This window comes from Vidua macroura, chromosome 1 (assembly GCF_024509145.1).
Source record: "Vidua macroura isolate BioBank_ID:100142 chromosome 1, ASM2450914v1, whole genome shotgun sequence".
In the NCBI taxonomy this organism is placed as follows: Eukaryota; Metazoa; Chordata; class Aves; order Passeriformes; family Viduidae; genus Vidua; species Vidua macroura.
This window is the reverse complement of record NC_071571.1, coordinates 68,756,884-68,781,703: the sequence shown is the minus strand read 5'-3', so window position 1 is coordinate 68,781,703 and position 24,820 is coordinate 68,756,884. Positions and strand designations below refer to the sequence as shown.

At 41.6% G+C, this 24,820-nt stretch overlaps 1 long non-coding RNA gene across 1 annotated transcript in view; it reads right to left on the bottom strand.

The window, feature by feature from the left end:
• Positions 1 to 23,947, bottom strand: part of LOC128806274 (uncharacterized) — a 56,756-nt gene extending 32,809 nt beyond the window's left edge. Inside the window, exons 1-2 of the long non-coding RNA XR_008436756.1 lie at positions 23,878 to 23,947; positions 23,448 to 23,586 (exon numbers count right to left, since the gene is read on the bottom strand). This is a non-coding gene — a long non-coding RNA (uncharacterized LOC128806274). The remainder of the gene's footprint in view (positions 1 to 23,447; positions 23,587 to 23,877) is intronic.
• Between the last annotated feature and the right edge of the window lie 873 nt (positions 23,948 to 24,820).

Sequence of the window (24,820 nt, the reverse complement as noted above, 5' to 3'; positions counted from 1 at the left end):
TCAACATATACCTCAGCAGAACTATGGATTCACATCAAGACCCAAACCATATGTTTGTTTAGAAAGACAGGCAGTATGCCTTTTTCTTTTTTTAATTCACCCTTTTACTGGCAAAAATAGTGTAAAGTGTTTTTTTACAGAGATTCTGTATTGCAGAGAGACTGCAATAGTCTCACTGCTGAAAACCCCAGCACAGCAGATTAAAAGGAAAGCTGTGCAGAGGCAGCAGTGTGTTGTACCACCCAGGGAGAGCTTGGGTACACATCAAATGAGCCCGACCTTCAGTGTGTGGGTGTGCTGAGATTTTAAAGAGGTTCCCAGTCGAGGAGAAAGAGGAGTCTTCCTTTAAGCTAAGTGCCACATTCCACATGCATTAAGAAAGATGAATTTCTGGATTTCAGGGAGCCTGCCTAAGATGCAGTTAAGGTATTCCAACAGATAAAATCCTCTCTGCAAGCTGCATTAAAACACAATTAGAGAGACTGACCTCTGCCCATTGTTCTTGGTATTGGTAGAACGCAGGACAGCAGGGAGACTGCAAGGTGGAAAAAAAAAGAGTAATGCAGGACACCAGGCACTGCTTGTTCAGGGTAGCTGGAACAACAGAGCTGAAAGTAATTTATTATATAGAATCATAGAATATCAACCTATTTTGGCAAAAGCATTGTCTGTGCAAGACAGCCCAGTACCCTTTCCAGCTGAATCTTAAAAATGGCCAATACTGGGCAATGCACTGCTTTCCTATGAAAGATAATTCCAAGGGCTGCTTGTTCTCATTGTGAAAAATTTCCCTCTTTTGTCCAATTGGAATCTTCCTGAAAATAATTTGTACCCCTTGTGTTTTCCACGTGACTTCTTGCAAATGGGAATATCCACCTTCTTTGTAGCCACACTTGAAATACTAGAACATGGTGATGAGGTCTCCCTGAGCCTCTTTTCCCAAGGCTGAATAAATCCTTTTCTCTCTCAGCCTTTCCTCATGCATCAGCCTGCCCAGGCCTTTGATAACCTTTGTGGCCTTCCTCTGGATCCTCCCCAGCCTGTCCACACCTTCTTGCATTGTGGGGACCAAAACTGAACCCAGTATTCCAGGTGCAGCCCAACAAGCAATGATTAGAGAGGGGCAATGACTTCTCCATCCCTGCTGGTGATGCCCTTGTTGATGCAGCACAGCATCCTGCTGGCTTTCTCTGCTGCAGCAGCAGCACACTGCTCACTCAGACTGAGCTGTTTGTCTACCAGGAACGACCCCAAGTCCCTTTCCACAGAGCTGCTTCCCAGGTCTCATTCATTTATTAGCCTCACATGTAAATCATGATGCTCTGAGAAGTTTGAATTTTTAGCATACAGCCAGAGCCATGCCCACTTTCCTCCATAGCCTCTAGAGAACCCCTACATCCACCCACTGTGAAGCAGTTTGGACACAGTTTGTCTGCCTGCATAAATGAATGCAAAGGCAGGGAAGGAAAGATGGATACTTGGATACTCTCAGACCTGGCTTGCTGCCCCGTGACAACATGTCACTCTGCCAGCTAAGACACCACACTGCATCAAGGCTGAGAAAATCACCCAGTGTGCATCCTCCCAGACCAAAGGGAAAATCAGCCCTACACTGCTGGGGAGAAATTTGGCAAAGCATGGACCTCAGCCATTTATACACTTGTAGCTGCAATGGCTTTATTGCATTATGTCACAGTAAGAGAGTAGGAACATTATTGACCTTAGATCTGAGAGCCAGGAAGATGCCTGATGGAAATCTTCCCTTATCATAGGACTGTGTGAAAGATAAGAGGTGTAAGTGCTTTCAAACCTTCACTGGCATACAGGTGGGGATGTAACAAGGCTATACATCTGTCAAAACTATCAACTTTTTCTTTGTAAAAGCAAACCAAATACCTTCTGAGGGCAAAATCAAGGTTGACTACTTCAGGAAGTTTTGCCAAATGAGACCGATGTTTCAGGGTAGCACAGAGTGTACTTGTGTGACTTTAAAATAAAGCTGTTGATCTAAGGTAACAGTTTCGGGGTCATTTTCTGTAAGTACATATATGATCCCCTAAGCAACATTTTCCAGTTCTCATTTGTGATTAAACCAGCGCATCTGATCCAAAATAGCAGAGAGAAGATATTTGTGGACAAAACTTATCTGACACCTTAATGTCCCATTTGATAGACATTTCAGGTCTGTTCAATGTCAGACTTTTTGCACTAATATGCCTTTGATCTCATTTTATCACACAGAATGTGATCTGCCAGCAGCCCTTCACTTACCTGTGCCGTACATACACAACTTCCGGGCTTTTCTTTACCTCAAAGGCTATAGACAGCAGCTGGTTTATTGGCAGCAAGATGTAGTTTGTCACAGGCAATGTTCAGGTGTGAATCACACTAATGTTGAGAAACTTTATCATTCAGGCCTCCTCCCAGTCCCCATGGGGATTGCATGTTGATGGGGTCTTGAAAATACAGAAGAAAAGAGGGGGAAATCCCACTCCCCACTCCTGTAGCAACTCCACCAACTCCTCCATTTCTCTGAGGGATTTTCCCCTCCAACCCAGCACTCTGGTGCCTTTATCTCCATATGCATGGAAGTCTCTCCCCACCTACCTCAGAGATGAGCACTGGGCTAGCAAAAGGCTGCATTGTGTTTTCTGAAACCATAAGCTGAGCATGGGTCAGCACCTGAAAACATCACCTCCTCCACCTGCTGCTCCACCGGGTGACTGACATCAGGACACACTACTGTGTCACAGGTTTTGCAAGCATGTGCAGAAAAATTGCCCATAGAGGAAAACCCTGAACTTGGGGCACATGAAAAAATTGTACTTTTAGATGCTAATAACAATGTACTAAAATCCTCTGAACTGAGGCACCTTGATGAACAGTTAATTGTTGTATTTTAACAGCTGTAAAAAAGAAAAGCTATGCAAAACCTTACTCTAAGTAGTTTTTTCAGAGATGTAAAAATACAACACAGAAAAACCCCAACCCAATTCAAAATTACATTTGTTCCTTTATATCTTCATTTAATACTTATTTGGAAGCTTCCAGAAGTTTAGACTGTAATATGAATTTAAGCACCACTTAATGACTTGGCTCCACCCGAATATATCTTCATTAGGCAAATGTGTCTTATTTTTGTTCTGATTAAGCAACAGTCATTGTTCTTTGCCACTGTTATTTGAAACAATCCCTAGAATGGTCCCCAGTAAAGCAGTCATCCCAGTTAAACATATTCCTCTCAGAATGAACCCCGGAAGTTCAGACAGGGTTCCTTCTTTGATGTCCACTAAGTGTTTAATCTGATTCTGTGATTATTTATAAAAAATCCCATACTGCCAGAGATAACATCTCACACCCAAATTAATGGCCACAGATAAAACAAAAGGAACTTCTTGAAATCTTTGATATTGTTCTCAGTAAAGACAATAGTGTAGATCTTTTCAAGGCTGAGGAAGAGTTAATCCTCATGAATCCTATTAAAACCAGTAGGCAAATCCCTAGGAGGAATTTGAAAATTTCAGCCCTGCCTGGTTATCTTGTTGCTCCCACTTAGGACAAGCCACAGACCATGAGGGAAAGCCCACTGTCACAGACAGGCATTCTCACCAGTCAGGAGAACGCTGTGACTTGGCACAATGATGTTACTCAACATGCAAATTAAATATGGGTAATATGCCACAGGATGAAGGCCCTGTAATAAACTGTCCAAGGAAGGAAACGTCTCCCACTGTGTTTCCAGAGAACCATGTAATTTACAGTCTCTGCTGTGAGTTCTGCATGAGTATATTAATGACTACATTTCTCAGCCAGAAATATTAAAATCATTATTACCATCTGAAGCTGTAGACTACAGGCTGGAAAGAAAAGGGCTTCACTGAAAAGGACATTATTTTCTAGCTCGGAAAAAGAATTTATGATCTTAATCCAGAATCTGCTTTACTCGCATACCCTAAAAGTAAAAACAAAAACAGCTGCTTAAGTAAAGCATAGCTAAACATGAGTTGAGTCCTAGGACTACATTTTTTTCTTCTGTTCAGTAAGGTAGCTCTTTCAGATTCCCACTTGCTTCTGGGAACCTTGGGCTACTTCATCAACTGTACAAGGGGAGTTTGTGTTTCTGTTTAGACATTTCTCTCTGTAAGCAGAATATTACCTCACAGTTCAGACCATCTTTACAAGATCAGCTAGTGTGATAATGACAATGAATTTGAGAGTGTTTTCAACAATAAAGTTCTGTGCCTCTACAGTGTCACTGTTGAGAAAGGTGACAAAAAGATGTGCCTTCTGTGTGTCATGCAGCAAGTCCTTGCTGCTGATTAACTTGGCCACACACCCCAGTGAAGTGAAGAAGGATAATTTACTTTAACATCTTAATTTTAGCTATGACCACACAGTCATCTTTTTAATTTCAGCTGTGACCACACAGTCATAAAAAGTGAGAGCTAATCAGCCTGGCACAGCAGCAGACCTCCGCTCTGAAGAAACTTTGCTATCTTGTTAAGTCAGCCACCAACTATACCATCAGAATTCAACATTCCCAACTACTTTAAAAAGAAAGGTGGTTTAATGAGGTCTCTGTATTTTATTATGGATGCCAACATACTCATGTGGTGACCTGGGAATCCAATAGGAAAAGGGAATTTTTAAGGTGATGCAAACAAACAAGCAAAAACAAACAAACTAAACAGAAATAAATGTTGCAAGTAAGAACTGAAACAGGGAAGTTTCATGAACATTTTCAACTGATATATCTACAAAAATACACATCAGCCATACAAAACTGAAATGTGGGGACCATGCCAGTCCCAAAGCTGTTTTACATTAGTGTGCTAATTTCTGTATTCTATGTATACCAGTAATGGACCAAACTGAGTCAAAAAATGTGGACTTCTCCTATGACAAGACGTAACAACTAGTCAGAGAATTCTGACCCCAGACTAATCAGACATGAAAACTGGTATTTCTAGGAAAAGCTAGAAATACAGAGTGAGCCTGGGGTCTTGTTTGACCAAGGTGATAAGCTGTTCTTCTGAGGAAGAAACTGGTGGAAGCAGATGACTGAGCAAAGCTCAGTGAACTGCCAAGGGCATGCATAACTGACAGTTTGTGCAGTGTGATACAACATGTTTTATCCAAACTGCGATAGTCAAAACTGTCTCGCATGAAGATGATACTGGGATTTCCAGAATTGCAAGAAGCCACAACTAACAACAGAAGACACATATTCTGGATATCTAAAATCTTCAGTGGAAGAATGGGTCACTCTGAGGGGCTGACAGCATCTTTGCAAGAGACACCGAAGCCACAGGGGTAACTGGGAAAAGTTGAAGGGTACACGTACACAGGCTGGCACAGACTCAAACTTTTCAATGTCCATGCTCCATGTTGGCTGGATTTGGAGCAGTGGGGAATTTCCATAAATGCCAGAGTGTGGGTAGAGAAGGTGAGACTGCCAGCCCTAATTTATATAGGTGTGCCCTCAGACACTGCTTCATTCAACATTTTACTCTCTGACTGCAAAAAATGCATTAGAAAAACAGGAAATGCAGTGGTCATCTGTCCTTTAACTAAATGTATGTTCATAAATCATTTGGCACTTGGAGATACTTGGTTCCTGATTCTTATGCATGTCAAAACCCATTGTAGCATTCTTGCCAGGGCAAAGGAACTTTTCTGTTGCTGATGGCACAACAAGGCATAAAAAAGGGTGTGAGTACCAATAAGAACTGAGTCTACATCTTTTTAAGGTCAGGCTTGGTTCTTGACCTGTGGTGAAGCACTCATTTTTACTGTAGCAGTTAAAATATAAGAAAACGAATTTATAATAGGTGATGGTGGCTGTTCACAGCCATGCACTCAGAAGCTTGGGTAAAGCTTCCCCAGGCAGAAGTATGGGGCATATATTGTAAGTCTGTCACTTCCGAGAGGCAGGGACACATCGAGGCAGAACTGTGAGCTGGGCTCTGCAGTGGGTCTGCATATATGCAGAAGACATACACTGGGTTTCTACATGGTCTGTAGACTTGTTGAAAGTATTTTGGTTTGGTTTGTTGCTGCAATTGCTTTTGCTCCATTTTTGCTCCAATCAGGAATCCTTGAGAGAAGTCTGAAGTACTCAAATTCTTGAGGAGGGGGTGGGGACCAGAACGAAAGCTACAACTGAAGAACCTGAAGGTAGGGTTCCATTAGCCAAGAGGTACATCCAAGCATTAGTCTAAAAAGCTAACAGCCCAGACCGAGGGAGGGCAGAGGAGGAGGTTTTTTTTTGTTGGGTTTTTTTTTTTTTTTTTCTCTGAACTAAATAACAGAGTAGAAATCCTCAGTGACTTGCAGAAAGCGCATCTGCTTCAATGGTAAAATCGAGATTCCCACCACTGATAGTGGCTGAGGGCAGGAACAGGACATAATGAGCAAGAAATGAGAAAGTCTTTGAGAATTTTTACCTTTAGCTGGCAGCATTTTGTGTTCCTGTTTTGAGGTGTCCTTTGTTGTTCTCATATGGCATAAGGTACTGAAAACCAAATATGTTTAAAAAGACTAAAATTCAGAAGAGCTCTATAGCTAAGGTTTATCATTCTTAATGTTCCTCTTTAAAGTGTCCCTGCAGTGCAGAAGGTGACTTTGTAAACACAGAGTTTTTGTGCAGCATTCATTTTCCCTTTCACTTTCATGTCAGCTTCGCTGCATTTTACACAGCTACACTTCGAGGTAACCCTCAGCATGGCCAAACCAGTGTGACTTAAAAAATCCAACCTGGAATGATTTTTTTTTTTCTCTCAGAAGTATTTTTACCTTCTTTAGAGACCATTTCAATAGCCCAAGATAATTCCTAATTCTATATCTAGCAATTCAACTTATTTATGTACAAAAGAGCAAGGATACACTGCAAGCAGTCAGCCAAGCAGAGCAGAAGGCTAAAGAAACACGTCTGGAATATAAATGCTTCAGGAAGAAGTCTCCTCTGGTAATGACATTAACCTGAACAGCCAAAGGGATATTTTGCCTAAGCCTCAGGCTGTGAAATTTCATTTAGTTTTCACTCACCACTCTCATCACCTGTTTTCAAAGTCATGTGTTTGAAGTGAGTTACCAAACTCCACATCTGGGCTCACAAATAACTGGGATGAATGACAGAAGCACTTAACCCCGCCACATTTACAAAAGAACCTAGAGGGTTAGATACAATACAAGCTGTAATGATGGAGTCTTTGCTGAAATATTCAAAAGTGAGTTGAGGTACTTAATGACCACCTTTATTTTCTGCAAGTGCAGAGCATTTGCCTTAAGTAAAGCAGGCTCTTCAGAGAGCATAAGTTGAGCAATTGATATCACAGATGGTTTTTAACATGTTGGTCCATAGCCTGAAAAATGCGGTTCATATTTTTAAAACATGGCCGTATCTAATGAACTTGTTTAAATATTAGGCAGAATGGCAAACATGAGTAGGAAGTCACAGAAGAGAATATGACAGGATGCAGACACAGGAGCCCATGGTGGGAATGTACTACAAGCCAACTTATATGTTTTAGGACAAAAGTTAGTATTGCCCCAAGCCAGAGTTTTCATTTAGCCCATTAAAAAGATGCACAATGCTACAAACTTCACAGGTAAATCTAAAGCTGTGAGAAGAGCTGAACTTGCATCAGATTTAGGGGGTAACAGAATTTAATTTTCAGTCCTGGTCTCTCACAAACAAATACATGTACAATAAATATATATGCACTGTTACATATTCACTTTTCACAACTTTGCCTTAAAGTAGGAGGATGCTTTAAAAAATGCATTAAGCTTGACAGCTGGAAAAAATTAATAATAATAAGGCTGATCTAACATTTCAGAGTGCAGAAGATTTTATTTCAACTTAAGAGAGATACTGAACTTCCACCATGGAAGATCAAGACCATCAGTGCCAAGAAATGAAAAAGCTGGTAGACAAAAGCAGAGTGTGTTTGAAATGTTGCTAGAGTATTGAAATGTTAACTATAGTCGACCCACATGCAAGGCTCAAATCTAGGAGTATGAGCTGTGTTGCAAGAACAGCATACTTTGTTTCAAGCAGGGGTCGGTGTTACTGCCCTGTATGTGGACTGGTAAATTAGTCACACTCTTCCAGTATGAAAGAGCTTGACAAAAAAAAAAAAAAAGTTCTTGCAAAACTGAGTTTTTTGTCTTGTCACTTATGAAATAAGAAGCTTGCTCTCCCACCACTGTGAACTACACCAGCCACATCACTCCTCATGCTTCCATGGAGTTTTACCCTCCAAGTCAAAGTGGTTTGTTGCTCTATTGTGGGGCAATGCAGCCAGGTTTTGCTGCTGCACAGTTAAGGCCAGAACACAGAAATGTGCTGTGGCAGCACATCACAAAAGAATTACTCATACCCTGGGTTAAGTAACAAAAGGTCTTTATCTCAGGAGTTAAGTCTACTAGGACCAAACACTGGCAAGCAGGTTATTGCCTTATTCCCCCGCAAAGCAGAGAATGTGCTTAGTAGATTTTTCTCATCCCTCATCTGCTTGTCACAAAAGCTGAACACAAGCTAGTACACTTCAAATCTTCTGATGTTCAGACTAGAGATAAGATGATCAGAAGCATGGCAGTCCAAATTCAGAGAAACAGAGCCTGAAAATGCATGCACGCAGCCTTTACCTTAGGTGCACTCATTTCCAAAGCAAAATATTCAATACTGCAGACACCAAACTCAAAACACACTTTGAAAACAATTCTAAATAGAAACATTACATCACTGTAGCTATTCCTGTGCTGTGAGATACAAAAAAAAAGAAATTATTCAGAAATATCACTATCAAATCTATTCATTAAAATGCCCTTTTCTTACCTCACCATGTTGTCCCACTTGGAACACATAAAAACAGTGAGGTTGACAGGATTAGGACACTGCTTTGGAACATGACTATTCTGTTTGAGCAAACACCATGCAGTGTTCCCTTTACCTCATGCACAGTTTCTTGGCATATGTCCTAAGTACAAGTCAGCTGCTCTTCACATTATTATAGAGCAGGGGCAGAAGCACTGAAATGCAGCCATCCCATTTTCAAATTTCTGATCCATACAAGACTATCAAGACACAGGCTTTATATTGGTACTGAGGCCTGATGATTTCATGTGCTACTGCAGCTGCATATAGCCCACAGAAGTTCTGAAACCATCAGCCCATGTAAAGGAGGTGAGTTGCTCCTGTTTGCCTTCAGTTTCAGCACTAAAAGAAATCATGGGTAGATGCTAAAGGTATTCCACTTGACTTCTCAGAAGGGTATCCAAAACAGCATAAGTGACCAAGTCCACTAGTCAGCTTTCAGGATTTTCATCAGACTTGGGGTAGGTGGTATTATGACTAGTTACTGAAATTGCATGGGTAACAGCAAATTGCCACGGTGTGACAACAAAATTTTCTTCGGTCATTTAATCACAGCCTGACAGAGCCAGAAGAAGCAGGGCTGATTCCTAGGAATGGCCAAAGCTCAGAAACTTCGCCTCTGTTACCAGAGGTGATGGCTGTAAGTGTGCTTTGGGGGAGCAGCATAGAGGGATGGAGTCAGCACTCCCTAAGCTACTGATTCAGTCCTCACTACCAGTCTGGATGGAGTCTGAATGGGTGAGGAAGCCATACCATTCGCCAGAGAACTGTGTCCAATTGGAAAATTAGGTCTTATGTGTTTATGACTAGGAATGTAGACATTTTCCCTAGAAACCACCTTCTGGTGGTGGGCAGACACCTTGCTGCAGTCACCTGCACGAACTGATTTAAAATAGTGCATGAGTTCCTTCCAGTGTCACTGTGATGCTTGGTCCCACAATTTTAACAGGTCTTCAAGACACGACTTCTCTGCACGTCTGTAACACGCACACTCCAGTTCCACATATCTGTTTTCTTTTAGTTGCCATCCAACAGCCTTTCTCCACACCTCCAAAAAAATAAAAATAACAAAGCCAACCCCACTTATCTTAAATGGCAACTTCATGCAAGGTTTCAACCCAAGGTTATTTTTTCCTACCAGTTGTTTCTTTGAGAACAGATGGCGTTTGCAATGGTTGAGGATATATCCTATTTTTAAGTGTCATATGTTTTTACTCTTCTGCAGTGGACTCAGCAATCAGAGGAAAATGCCACAAAAGATGGGTTTTTTACATGATATACAAACCACGCTGTCTCATGCCACTTAGGAAATTATCTCCTATTGCAAGTGCCCAGCAGCCAGGGTGCCTGTATCCACCCTTCTGGTGCAATGTTTCCTGCCAGTAATGGATAAGGAACAACCTGCATCCGGCAGTGCCAACTCAGCAGAGCACCCAAATATTAACACAACAAAACTGGCAGTGAGAAAGTTTAAAGTTACACACCATGCCATGATCTAGTACATGGTGTCCCCGGGAACAGCCACAACAGTCCCATCTTCCACCATAAAATTCAGTATGATGAGAATACCTCATTCATTGCTTGATTTTCTTTTTGGTACCTTCTTCTGTACACATCCTGTTTTGACAAGGTAGCAGCTCCCCCAGAACAGGAGAAGTAATGAAAAATGGAGTCAAGATCTGGCATGTTATTTAGGTTTGTTGTTTCTTATACTGCAAATTTGTAGGATAAAGTCAGCCTGACTTCGCAAGTAACTGCGAGCTCAGACTCCCTCTATTTTGATCCACCTGAACAAGAACCCACTCTTATAATGGAAAGCCACCTAAAAAAAAATCTGACCTTAAGCTTTTAAAACCTGCCAGAGAGATTAGACCATGTTTTGGAGTTTGCTAACATGGCTAAACAGCTTCTGGGTCAAACCTGGCTTCTCATCGATTTGCAAAGGTCTGGGTGTACCTGAAGTTAGTGTTTGAAAGTAGCCACACAAACAGGGGGAAAAATGCTGTTGTGAATGCTTAAAAGGCATTTTAAGGATTTAAGCACAACCACAGTGACTCATGCACCAAGGAAACACAAAAGTTGACATCTATAAACCTCTGCCAAAGGCCTCTGGGATGCCTTCCACTTTGGTTCATGCTCCTGAATAATTTCCATTTTGTTTCTCTGTCAGGCTGAGCACTGAAGCAGCAGCAGCTCAAAGGTGGCACAGCATAAGGCAGCTCTGGCTGCCTCCCTCTCTCACTGCCACCCCCTCAGGGCTCAGCAAGCCCTGCAAGGAACTTCAAGGCAAAGGCTGGCATCAGCGGCCTGAGGAAGTGATGGTCGATGGCACTGGGATGGATTCCCCACAAAAAGACTGAAATTCAGGAGAAATGAAAATAAAATCAATCTGGAATCAAACTTCCCATGTCAATTCAAGCAGAAGGAGAATGAGGAAGGGGAACGTTCACACCAAGTCAGCGGGACTCAGGGGTAGCGAGTCTCTTACTGTTTTACAGTAGTTCCAGGTATTCAACCAGAACACTGGAGACCAGGATTCTCCTTTCTGATGAAACAGGAGCAGGATTTGTTCTTAAGAGAATTTCTCACCCACCGAACTATTTTGAAGTAAGAAGCTAGAGGACTTTTGAGTCTCTCCTGGTTCCTCTTCTTCTAACAAATTGTGAGTGTCTGTTCCTTGGCTGCTGTGATACCAAGTTATTCTCACTCTTTGCCCCCATGAACATGCACTGTTTGCCAAAACCCCAAGTTGATCTTCTGCTCTGCTTTCCTGTCACATGGAACAATGAGAGATTTTTAGATGCTTACAACATTTGGAAAAACAGAATGGAAACACTTCTGAGAAATTTACTGTTTGCTTACTTCTGCATAGTTATAAATCAACATCTTCTTGTAACAGAGAAGTCTTAGAAGGAAAAAAAAATAAGATGTATTCCTAGAAAAATGAACCTGCTTTACCATAAATACCATAAGCAAAAATAATAAAACCTCTTGAGTACCCTTCCAGCCAACTTACACAGTCCACTCCCTTAATGCCAAAGTTTAATGTCTCTGCCATTAGGCTGGGTCCTCAGAGTATGTCAAAATAAGTTTGACTGAGCACGTCTGAGACTTGCTAGTAGAATAAATGTCCTTCTGGTCTCACATACACTTATTTTCTTGCTGTTTTTCTACAGCACTTTCTACAGCCAGTCTTGCAAGATTCTGATCTCCATACTAGTGCTATTTTACAGCATGTTGCTTTGAACATATGAGGCTACTTGTCAAAGAAGGTGCTCAATAAAGTCAGTCTTAAGAAATCACATAACCACAGAGAGCAAAATCTGAAAAAAAAAAACATTTCAGGCAAGCTGCAGAAGCTACTTCCCTTCCTTTTGAAAGGCCAAGAGCATGGTCCATAATCCTCAGTTCAAAGAAGTAAAGTGTTGTCAATTCCATCCCCAAAAAAGTCAGGAGATGCCTGTGAAAACCCTGATTCTTTCCCATGGATTGTATGCTCCAGGATCCAATGTTCAGTTACACAGTGTTTTCCCACAGTTTCCAGCTTCCTTCAGTGTATAGGATAAATTCAGCTTTGGACACAAAGGGGGCATGTTAAAGCAGGCTCTGGTCTGATAGGGCTTACAATCAGAGAAGTTGGGAGATGTGTGGTGCATCCCTTTGATGATAAACCTAGAGATAAGGAACCTATCCAAATGAAAAGTGCCATGGACTGCTTTCCTGCGTACTCACACAGACTGGGAAGCTTCATAGGATAAAGCAAGAGGCCCTCTTGTTGCTCAAAATCCCTTCCTGTTAGGCCATTAGGAGAGTGTGGCAGCAGAAAGGAAAAAAACTCCTCTGTGCCAAGTCCTGTATATGGGGACCTCTGGAGCTGTGACAGAAGTCCACAGGGAAGTTATAGAAATGCTTCAGGTTTTGTGAAGAAACTTCTCTTCTTCAGGCCCAGAGATCCTCACCCTAAAATTGAGCAGTGTAGAGACGGGCTGATACTCAAAAGCGCCCATGGTCAACATCAAAGAGGGGCATAGCCAAAACACCTGACCTGGAGAACAGCTGTAATTCCAACAATAAATTTGACAGAGAGATGGAGCAGTTTCCTAAATTGTCTTGAAAATGTAGGCTTGTAGTGATGGCAATTCTGTGCCACTACTACAAAAAAAAAGATTTTACCCATCTCTGGGCATAGCTCTTCTACATCACAGAGTTGCCCAAAACTCCTTCCAATCCAGCATCCTCAATGTACGCATGTTTCATTTTCCAGGTGTCCATTTTGGGACATTTGGTACATGGATAACATAGGAATTCCCACCTCCCACTGAAGGCCAGTGTGAGCTGTGCTTTTAATATGAATGCAAGAAGAGAAAAAAAATAGTATAAAAAAACAAGTATCTTGGTCCTCCATATCCTAGATACAGAATCAAAGATCAGTGAGCACATCAGGCAATAACAGCTGTAACAACTGCATCTCAGTGGCTCATGTACAAGGACACCTCACATCAGTGGAGAGCTTGCTGTGAGCAGAACTCCACTTGTGTCCATGAACAGCTTACAAGCTATGAACAGAGCACTTCCAGTCCCCTGAGCAAGCCTGTATTCAGTGCAGGGTTCAGAGGATGTATATGAAGTAATGTGAAGAAGAATAAAAGGAAATGAAAAACCACAATCCACCTGGACCAAGGTGAGAAGTCCAAAGAGAGAAAATACAGTGTGACCACCTACATGAAAACTGGTTTAATGCAAACATGCACACACAGCAGAGGAAAAGGATGGGGGAAAAAATCAGGAGTTCGGACAACTGAATTTAAACCAGGCACATCTAAACATTTAGCATTTGGTCTCAAGAAGACATATAAACATACACAAACCTATACTGATAACTGATTCAGGCAACTCCTACCACTATTAAATAAAAATGTGTATTTATATGTTCACAAATTTTCAGTTAGGTCTACTCTAACCTAAGCTCCTTTCCCCGTGGACATAACTCATACATGATATACTTAAGCAGCCCTAGGCAGTGAATTAAAAACACTGTTTTATTTACAATTCTGTAGCAAATGATTCACTGTAGATATACGTCAACTTTTCCATTAAATATTCATCATTCGGTGGTTTGCTCCTGCTGCCATAAGGCAATGCCATGGCAGTACCAGGGCTTAGATAACAGCAACAACTGCCTTAGGATTACTTAGAGTATCCACCTCTGCAATAATGCAACCTATTTAGCAAGAACACACATTTTGAAAATTACTTGATTTTCTTCTTAACCAGCACTTTGACCTAAAGTCCATCATCAGTTACTGAAGCCTCTTTGATGCCACAATCATCTAGTTCACTCCTAGGACTGGTCAAGTTCAGTGGGTGGATGGGCAGGGGTCAGTTGTATGAGGTTCAACAAGGTGAAATGCCCATTCCTGCATGTGGATCACAATGATCCCATGCCATGCTACAGACTTGGGGAATAGTGGCTGCCCAGTGAAAAGGATCTGGGGGTGCTGCTTAACAGAAGGTTAGCAAGAAGGTAAATCCTGGCTTCCTGGCCCATGTGGCCAGGAAAGGACCAGGGCAGTGATCATCCCTCTGTACTCAGCACTGGTGAGGCCGCACCTCAAACCCTGGGCTCACTTTTGAGGCCCTCACTACAAGAAAGACATTGAGGTGCTGGAGCATGTCCAGAGATAAACCCAAAATGTTTGCAGATAATAACATATACTGCCTCACTCACTACTGAAATACCAGTAAATGCACACACATTTTATACAGTAACAATGGTATATACTGCTTTTGTCCTGAACATGGAGCTAACTATGTACCTGGAAAGGCTGGAAACATTTCTGCCAAGTTTCAGATATTCTACATAGATATATTTTCCAAAGTCTTGCTTTTTTTTTTTTTTCTTTAATCCCCCTGTTGGTCTTGCTCAGTCATACACAAAAGTAGAGAGTTTTATTTCAGTTGAACACTGAACAAGATCTTACTTCAGGCACAAGTGACTGGAAGCAGTTGCCTCTGAAATCTCACCACAAACAGCGACAGAGCTCCATTGACCTGGATTTTTCTCTTAGCTGATGTTATACTACATACATGGTTTATTACACAGAAGAAAATCAGATAGCAGTTTACACTGATGTGTCTTCCTGAGCTGTTGGGACAGGTTTCAAGAAGGCATGAGTTCAGCAGCCACACATCAGCTGACTGATGAGAGCTCTCTGGGTCAGCCACACTGAACTACCAACTTCCAGCTCTACAGAAATACCTGTTAAAACAGATGCATGAGATGGATGAGGTCCATGCTGGCTTTAATGCTGGTTTTTAGAACAACAAAGGACAAACTTTTACCTTTTATACCTACAAGAAGAAATTAACTTATAACTGTGTACTTGCCAGTCTCTGGTACCCTGCTACCACTTTCTATCAGTGTTAAGATGACTGTTACAACATTATTTCGTGGAATCTGGGTTAAAAATGGTCAACATATTCCCCCAGACAAATACTTCTACGAATATATAAGAAAGGGGAATGAAGTGCTTAGAAATATCTCCACCTAATAATTAGTGGACCTAATACCTCCACTGCTTGGGATGTTTATTCCATGCCCTGTGCTGCTGCTTTCAGAAGTAACAGTATCCATCCTACAGCCAACTGTGAAAGGATTTCTGGCTTTCAAACTCTCAAAGGAAATACTTTCCATTCTGTTCCTGAAACCAGTCAATACTCCAGTACACACAATTGCTTCTAACACAACTTCATGAAGAGCATGTGTAGGCACTGGGTGAGGGTTACCAGAAAATGACTCCTTTCCGGCTAGAACATAACATTTTTTTGCCCAGAAAACTGTTTAATTCTCTGCTGAGTGCAATGCTGGGATTGTACTTCTGCTTCACTAAGAATCCTTAGTGAAGAAAGAAGTAATAAAATGAAACTTTGAAAGTTGAACACATCTTTTAGAAAGCCACTCTGAACTGATGTTTGTGTTGCGCAGAGGGCTCTGTATTCAGAGGTTTCCCTAAATCTAGTTTGCTATGCAGTTCCAGCATTGTGGAATATCATGGAAGACATAACCATTTTGTAAAGGGAAGCCAAATAGTTCATAATCATTATCTGCATGAACAAAGAGGGTCAAAGCTAAAAGGAGCCTGTCAGCCACAAGCAACACTGATCCCAGAACATCAGGCTCATGTCTCTGGGGGCCTGAACTTTTAATGAAGATTTTTTTTCTCATGACATAAATTCTATGTACAGTAATAAAATTTACTTTTACTTTGAAATGTACAAAAAAAAAAAAATGTTCAACAACATCCTCTTCTGGAAAATATAACCACCCTGTGTTCACTGCAGAGCTGTCAGAGCTCCAAACTCCATCATCACTTGCCATCATGAGAACACCAGGCACCCAATCAAAATCCAGCTGAGAGAACAGAGGAGGACGGGAAGCCAGGCTGCACCACAGATTGGTAGCAGGGGCATAGCAGATACTCTACCCTTGCTCACACAGGGTACAAATCTTGCAGGATTTTAAAAAGCCACCTCAGTTAGTGCATGTTCACCAGGGAAAAGCATGCCCTTAAACCATGATGCAGCTCATGACAGGCAGCTCTTGCTGTCAGAAGGGAACTCGCCAGGCAGGGGCAGTGACCACTGAAACCATCTGGCCCCAATCTGCACACACTCACCCTGATCCCTGCCCTGGCACCAGCAGCAAACCTGATTTCCCCAGGCACTGGCAGAGGCAGAGCAAACTATGAAGACATGACCATTCCGCTGTGCCCTTGGCAGGCTGCTACTGCCCAAGGCAACAGCCCACATCACCTATGCTCCCAGCTGGCCCTCTTTTAAAGTCAGTTTTCTGTTATATCTTCAAATGACTCTATTAACACTTCAAAATAAGTCATTTGGACCCCACCTAAGGTTTCGAGAGATTTTAACAGTTGCCTTGACTCATGGATCTGCAGACTAAACGCAAGTATCATCCAGGAACATTAAATCCCACACACAATTGTGACAACTTTGATATTACTGCTTAGAACAGTGCCCACTTGAGTCATGCTTTAATTCAGTCATTAGTGTTTTTATGGAAAAAGGCATATTTCCCCCAACCCTGTTTCACAAAGTGGAAAGCGCACAGGAAGGATTTATCGCACATAAAAATAAATTGCTATTTGCATGTCAGAAAATGGCTGTGGAAAACAGAAATACTGCATATTCAGAGCAGAAAATAAACAAAAGTGAACTTTTTCCAATTTTTAAAAATAATTAGGTTATCTGCAAGTGATAGTTCCATTTCCCCCCCGACAAAACAATTGGCTTATCCATTTCTGTATGGAGTATAACTATCAAGTCTGACACATTGATTTGATACTGTGAGAATCAGCAAAGCAATGAGCTTTTACAGCCAAAGAGCCTTGAATTCAATCTAACCTGTAGAGAGATACTCCATTGTGTCTTTGAAAACTTGCCCAATTTTTTTTTTAATAGAAAAATAGTCTGTTGCACTTTGTTTTGAGAGAAAAAGAGATGTTTTCCCCTTTTAATTAGTGACCTGAAGATGTCAGCTCCTCTCTTACACATTACCATGCCATCAGAACACAAGTTCAGGGCAATTATCCTGGTAAATGTGACTAAATGCAATCTAAGACACTTAAGTGAGAAAAAAACCCATAAATCTCACTGCTAAATTATTTACATAGCTGTTGCAGCCAGATATGCCTGTTGGGTGCAGATGAGATGGCTGCTCTGCAGCCTATGTGCTCAGTTTGGGAACATAGGCCAGTGTCTTGGCCTCTCTTCTTCTCCAACACTTTTTCCCACATAAAGTGGGAGGAATAATCCATCCTGCACCTACTGATGTTCCAGTGCAATTATTTCCCCCATTGGATGAAGAGGGTCCAGCCTTGACTTGACCCCCATTTGGGAGGAGCAACAGTTTCCCCCACTTCCCAGACAGAATGAGCTCACAGTGGATTTAGCTCGTTCTTCCTTATTCTGGAAGATTTTAATGAGGATGGGAAAAACTAGTGAGCATAGATAATGAAATGGTGTTTTGTGCAGAAAGTTAGTTCAGTGTTAGTTTGATGGAGGGATAAAACAGTGGACTCTGGATGGTGGAGTTTTCTGCTTCATAATCTATTTTTCTTAAGATAGCAAACAGCTAGCCAAGTGCTCATTAATGGATAGTGACAAATAGTTTCCTGTGGTCTTAAAATAAAACATCAGTTACAGAAGCTGTTTTCAGTTCTAGAGGCCAAAATCCATTCAATACCATTCAGCTGGTAGCACATTTTTGGGGTGATGAGAAAACGAAGATATGAAAAAAAAAATCAAAAAAAAAATAGAAAACTAACAACTATTGTGCTTTCTTCCCACCAGCGTGCTGCAAAATAGCCTAGACATTCAGTGTCCCTGTAAAACAAATGGCCCTTTGAAGAGCTGAAGCCTGATCTTCATCTGACCTGATCATCTTTGTTTGGCAGGTCAGTAAAGGCTCAGGTACCATAGATCAAAGCATAGAGCAGCAAGAAGGCCATAGCTTTAATGGATACTGCCAAGAAGGTTCATTCTCATCACCTTTTCTTTCCATTTGAACACTTCTGCACTGACAAGTCAAGATAGAGGAGATTTCAAACTGGTTACTAAAAAAAATCACATATGAAAGGCAGGAACTTTCCAGCCACTAGAGTGGCAGAGAACACCCCATACTCCTAAACCAGCCCATTTTTCCCTTCACTTGAAATGATCCTAGTGAAAAAGCAGACACTGTGCTGGCAAATGTTACAAGGCTGGTTCCTCACCGTAATAGACAGAAAGAGGAACTGGTTGCACCACTGGAACATGCAAAATAAGAGCAACCTAAAGCTGTATCCCAAAACAGAACATGTGATATCTGGGGGCTATTAATCTGAAGAAAACCAAGAAATCTTCCTAGATGCCCTTGGAGGAAGTTTATAGGGTCTCAGGTAAAACAGAGTTACTGTATTTTAAATGGTGAGAGAAACATGCCAATGAGCTGTGGGCACAGAGTGGGCACCCACAGCCTGGCTGTACAAACACATCTACACCTTTCATTCAGTAGATGTGACATTTGGAAAACTTTGCTTTTAAAAGCACAAAGTCATACCCAAGCACGCCCTGCTATTACAAGCTCCATGAAGTATTTCCAGTGGAAGAACTACCTCTGATTTGCTTTTTACAAGCAGATTGCAGCACATGATAGAGATAGTCTGAGAGGACTCAGTGTTACACATTAGCTACAGTCACACAGCATGGCTGGTCTTGTGGATCTCTCCTGTAGCCAGCGTTAGAGCACCCAAGACCCAGAGTTCTATAGCTAAATATGGGACTCAGACATTTCCAAAGTTCCATGGGGGTTGTAGCCAACCAATTTAGGTCAATCTCTTGTCTCTCATCCCCTCCTTCACCAACAGAGACACACCTGTACAATGGGGGAGCAGTACAACTGTATCTAAAGTAACATAAAGAAGGTTCAACACATACACAAAAAAAAACCCCAGCATAAGCAAGAAAGCTTTTTCTGGGCAAGTGTAATGTAGACATATCCTTTTTAAACACATTACATCTGGCTCCAGCAGGACAAGGGCTGCCAGCCCCTTGTGCCCACTGAGGGTGCTCAGAGACAAAAGTCCTGCCCTTGTCACTCACAGCCAAGCACCAGACAGCAATTATGGACTGCTGTGCCAGCACAGAATAGTAAGTGCACGCACAGCCACAGCTGCTGGGCTGAGTTGTGTGCAAGGCAGCTCATCGTTCATGAAAGCTTTCTCTGTCTCCACAATGCAACAGCAGGGTCTGATTTTGTCTTTGCATGTGTACACTTGTTGAACTTACAGAGAATGTGAAAACAAGAAATACAGCAAAAGGTGGCTTTCTGTAAGTGGAAAGCTCTCTCCAGAAACCTGACTTCTCATGACAACAGAGGTGATTGTTTGCTTGTGCTGTTGTATTCCCACTGCATCCTCATATAATCCCACTCCTCTCCATCCCAGCTGTGTGGTCATGTCATGACCAATAAAATAAGGCCTGTCAAGCCATTTCAGGTTCAGACTATCCTTATTATTCACCCCTGCAGATATTGTGCCTTTTAGATAGACGGGTGGTTTCACAGGAACTGCATGGGTTATCTTGCTATAGTGTAACCACAGTGCCAACCACAAAGAAAATATTTCCGCCGACATGAATATTTGATACAAACATTTTCTTCATGTAGAAGGAAGGATAGCAGGGACCCCTGTAAGACTATCCTGAACCACACCAACTACAGCAGTACCACTTCACTCCAGTAAACACTGTCGACAGCAGATATCCCTCAGAAGCAAGACTTATCAATGTAGGTTTTATAACCTCATTCAGGGTGAGTTTACTGAAGTCAGAAATGAAATATAAGGACTCCTATTAGTGGGACCTCTCCACATCTTGGGTCAGATACTAGTGAAAAAAAATGCTCTCCCTTTTCAGTCATAAATTATGTGCTTAATTATCCAAATGTCAAACTGTGCTTGCAAATAACTAGGAAGGTCAGATCAGAGTGAGAAAGACCTTTGAAAGCCAGTTTCAGGAGCCAGTCCTTCCCACAGCAGACGTGAGTACATTACAGTTAGAACTCACTGACACTTCTTGCAAATTGCTTTACAAGAGCCATGAGCAAGGAAAGAACTTCTCTTCCTGCCTGGAAACATGAAGGAGCCTGGGATACCAGGGTCTGTTCTATGCACTTGCAGGTAGACAGGATTTCAGTTCCAGCAGTCTCCTATGTAAGCATGTAACATATAGAGGAGGTAATCAACTGTCTTTCATTATGGAGAATTGTTCAGACTCCTCATGACTATCTACCTTTCACTCTCAGGACAATCTCAAGGGGAATAAACCCAACAGAGTGTGGAACAAAGGATGGGTCAAGGCACTGCGTGTTTTCTTTGAAGTATTAGTCACAGTAGGAAACTAATAAATCAGTATTGAATTGCAAAGGGCTCCAATGCAGGAACCATGGGCCAGATTATCATGGCTGTAAGAAGAGACATAATGAATGAAATTCTAAATGGGAATAAGTATTAGAGTTCAAGGGAGATTCATGCAGAATTTTGATCTTTGCTGTTTTTTTTATTGACTGTAAACAGGCCAGGTCCATCTTCAAGACTCAAAAGATTGCTGCAGATTTCAGTATGATTTGGAAGGAGGCCAAGGTGCTTATAGAAAACATGAACCTTCAACAGACAAACACACATATTCCTTGACCTCTTCTCCTATTGGCATGAGGTACCTGGAAGCCACTTGGATAGAAATCACTGGTGAGATGCATTGGCCTTGGCAGCAGGCAGACAGCCATGGTCACCACCCTGCTGCAAGCCTGGGGCATCAGGACTGCTCCATACACAGGTACCCAGCACAGCTATACCAAGGAGCATCTGGGCAACCAGTGGGGCAGAGATCAGATGCACTGTCTGGCATGGCTGCCAAAAAAGACCCCGATCTTCCACACAAAGATTGCACATTTATTTTGCCAGCTATGCCAGACCTAAGCAAACACTATGAAGCCCATCAGGTAGTAAGAGGAAGGCTATAATATAAAGCTTCCCAGCCCTGATGTCACTGGAAGATGCCAGCTTCCTCGCCTGGGTAAAATCAGGCCAACAGGTCTTGCAGCAAACTTTGCATCTCCAGAAAACACAGATGTAGTTGTTTTTCCACCCAGTGCTGTTCTTACTTTCTTTTCTCATTGTGGGGAGGCAGCACTCCTTGTTGTTATTCCATTTGCACGAATTTCTTCTGCTCTCTCCCAAAGTACGTCACTGCATAATGTTCTCTGCATCTCAAATAATCCACTAGTTTTCTGTATAACTCTCCTATTCTCTCCAGGCTGTTTTTGCCACAGTGAACTCAAAACCCACTTTTTGATAGCAAGAGTAGCAGTAGGCCTCAGATGTGCCAGCCCCTCAGCATTCATAAAGAAGTAACCCTTGAGCTCCGCATGCTACCACACAGAGGTGCAGAGGTTCCTTCTGCACAGCAGAACTGGTACACTGAACAGCACTGTGCCTGTGCCATTTTTCCTCCAGCATCAGCTCAACTTATCCCCACACAGAAAGAGCAAACGAGGTCTCAGTGAACCCAAATCAAACATCCTATTTCCCAGGTACTTTAAGGGACCATATGATTGACTGAAGGGATTTCATTGTGGCTGAAAGGAAGAATAACATCCCTTTACCAAGGAAAAGGCACTACCTTCAACCATTTCATGTGTAAATAGTTGCTGCCTGTGCTTTCACTAACCTCCAAGCTCATTAGAGCTTAAATGCTAACTCATGAGAAAAGCCCAGAACACAGAAACATGGCAAGGAGACATCACAGCTTTAATCCTTCATAGGATTAGGCTGTTTAAATTTGATGAGATAGAAAGAAAAATAAAGGATACACATGAAAAGACACCTGGTTATATCACCTCAGCAGTTCCATAAGTGTCTTTTCTTGTACTATTTTCTTCCCCCTTTTTTTAACATTTCCAGGGATCTCAAGTGAGTCAAAATGTCCTTTACTCTCACGCACAAGAGGTGCTGCAAAACATGTCACAGAAGTTATATCTTCGAAGAGCCAGGCACAAAAAGCAGATTCTGCTGTAGCATTAAACATAAATTACACAGCACAAACCTTGAGCTTTCACCTAGTGCTGGCACCTTTCTTTTCTTGTTTCCAAACCTGCAAACACTGCTTGGATGTGTTTTGTGCACCCGTCATCCATTCTCCATGGAAAGAAAAAAAAAACCTCAGGGTGCAAAGGTTCATTTAACAGTTGAACAGAGAGAAGGAACTGGGTGAGAAATGCTGGCGTCAGATATGGGCAAATGAGAAGCCAAAAGGGAAGTATTTTGCAAAGTGCTTCGAGTGGCTGGGAGTGGTCAAAGAAAGTTGTGCAAGACTAAAAAGCAGGAACATGTGGTCTCTACATATCCATGTATTGGGAGAGGAAACAGATGATCGCCAAAGACACAAACATTTGTCAAATAGAACAACTTGAACTCCTCAATTTTTTTTTTTTTTTTAATATATAACTTTTAGTTTCCCCTCCCCACCACAAGTTTCTCTATGTGCTTGACTGGATCACTCAGTCCAAAATCAGACCTGAGTGCTTACACCTCACATTTCTGTATGTGACCCTTTTCTCACAGAGGTTGGGCATACAACTTTCCCGAAAGATAGGCAGTAGATATTCACTATTTGTAACAATTGCTTTTCCAATTAAACTGAATGTAAGTGTTCATCTCTGAAAATTTAACCTAGAGGCTTTCATTCCATTCCCCACCAATAAAATGCATAAAGGGAAGAGGTTCTTCAGGGATGAGTACAACAGTGAGCTAAGAAATAGCTGGATTTATCACATCCTTCTTCTCTTTTTAATTAGGGAATAATTAGAAGAAAGACACTGGAAGCAAAATCAATTTGCTGCTCTTGATTTGCCTTTTTGTTTAGTGACAATTTGACTTCTAGGACCAAATTATCTCTGGGGAAATAATTTCTCTTACTTGAAGGCAATTTCTTCAATAGACAAGATGCTTACCTTTCTTTCTTGTGTCTCTGTGATTCCCTCCTCTTGTCTCTGAAATATTTTTAATTTCAGGGCATTCTCCATTGGCTCTTCAAATGAGATCTTCAAAGTGAGGAGCATTTCCTCTACACAACTAAGCTTCTCTTCATACCTATAATTTTAAAGCAAATTTGAAATTACTTTATCAGCAAAACACAAGGGAAAATACATTTTTTGATTATGTAGCATTCCAATTTGAAGAAAGAGCAAGGGAGACACAGTGACTGATTTGAAGTCTCTATGACAGAGGAAGAATGACATTTCATCAGACCCATAATTCATTATTATAGTTCCCCCCTCTTCCCATCTGGAAACCAGTCATATTGCTAGAAATATTGTACATCAGCACAACTATTTAAGTCTTAATCCAAATCATGATCAAAAATCTTTGTTTTTCCTTTACCTTACAAGAGCTTCAACTTTATTTGAAACTTATGTCAAAATAAATTTTGAGGATTGTGGGTTTAGTTGAATCCAAGTCGTTTGGAATTTATGTTCTGCTTCTCCTTTTTAGGTATTCCTCTATAAGATTTGCTGCTGGGAACTAACCAGGAAACCATTTCTGGTTTTTTTTGTTTGTTTGTTTGTTTTGTTGGGGTTTTTTTTGTTTCTGTTTTTGTTTTTTGGGGGGGTGGGGGTGGGCGTTAGGATCTCAAAAGTCACATAAGAAAGAATAAATGACCATCAATAGTTCCCAAGGGGAAGACTGGAAATAGATCTTATTGCATCAGCTTTTCCCACACATGCAAAACCCACATGAAAATGGGAACCCACGCAGTAAAAGCCCTTATGAGCTTGTGCACCACTTAAAACTTTAAACAGTCCTCTAATGGAAAAAGATAACCTATTAAAGGCAAGAGTGCCCATCTAACAATGTAATGGTCACACTGTTCAGACTGTTGCACCTCTCTGTTTTCCTATTAAAGTCCTTTCTGCTTTTTTCTTTTTGTGTAGCAGCAACTGAGAAGCCTAACAAAGGTGTTGTTTCCCAGGAGATACTTCAGTTTCCTTGCTTGCCTCTACCTAGAGAACTGGGTGACACACAGATGTGACTGCTGGACCATGGAGATGAAGGGCTAACAGCCTGACAAAACTAACGGGAGTTGATCCACTGTCATTTATTTCATCAGTCTTCGCTCCTTTATAATTTGCATATACTAATGCAACTTTCCACTTCCAATGTGGGCAGCTCTCTTCAAATTTTCCTCTGATTAGCATCACCTCAAGGCCAACCATGGACCAACCGCTATAAAGAAACTTCTGGAAGGATAAAATCCACACCTCTTTTTACCCTGAGAATCCCCTGAAGGAACACAGTCCTCTAGGGAGTAGTTGCCCTCATTCTG